Here is a 1,061-nt window from a genome sequence, read left to right as displayed (position 1 = left end):
GAGTTCAGGAGTCATTTTGAAAAATCAAAGCAGATGCTTCTGAAATTAATGGAACATATCAGAAAAGGATGGCGATGAAACAAGAATAGAGAATAGAAGCAATAGTTCTTATAAATAAGAATGAAAGATGGAAAATAATCAGGGAATGGGGAAATTTATTTTAATTATAAAAAGGAACTTCAACAAATTAGAAAAAAGAGTCTGAATATTAGTGAAGAGATAAATTTCTTGTCTATCTCAGAGAATGGTTAAAATCATACAGTAAACCACAAAAGGCATACATAATTCCTACAAGCATCATTACAATGGAAACAAGTTAATTGCAAATGAAAAATTAAAATACAATATTCCCTGCTCTAGGTTTTACCTGTAACAGTAAATAACAAAATCAAATAAATCAAACAAAATCTAAAGGAATGAGTTTCTGAAGATCCAGTGAAATCCAAAAGATTTTAATTAATTTCAATTTTTACTTTATATAGGTAAGTAGGGGAAATAGATTTAAATTTTTTAAACGTTTTATTTATTGTTGAGAGACAGAAATAGAGCACAAGCAGAGGAGGGGCAGAGAGAGAGGGACACAGAATCTGAAGCAGGCTTCAGGCTGTGAGCTGTCAGCATTGAGCTCAATGCAGGGCTCCAACTCAGGAACCCTGAGGTCATGATCTATGCTGAAGTCAGACACTTAACCGACTGAGCCACTTGGGTGCCCCCAGAAATACATTTTCATGTGAATAAAAACACAGGAAATAAAGTGCTCACAGCTTCAGTAATTTCACACACACACACAGTAGCCCCCTCCCCCCCCCCGCCCCCGGCAAACATCACATCCACTAGTCAGAGGACAGTCAAATCTTTTGATGACATCTATAAGTTTATATGCTAATTATATAAATGAATGCATGGAAGTGCCCCAAATTAGAAATTTTAAAGCAGTGCTTATCTATACTTACAGTAAAATAAATGTAATCACTAATAAATGTTGTAAAAAGTGGTAATGTAAATGTCAAAAGAAAAATGGTTGCTTTTTTTTTTTTTTTTTTCTTTCTTAATTCCCACAG

Source organism: Crocuta crocuta, unplaced genomic scaffold (assembly GCF_008692635.1).
Source record: "Crocuta crocuta isolate KB4526 unplaced genomic scaffold, BGI_CrCroc_1.0 scaffold776, whole genome shotgun sequence".
Lineage (NCBI taxonomy): Eukaryota > Metazoa > Chordata > Mammalia > Carnivora > Hyaenidae > Crocuta > Crocuta crocuta.
This window is presented reverse-complemented; position numbering follows the sequence as displayed.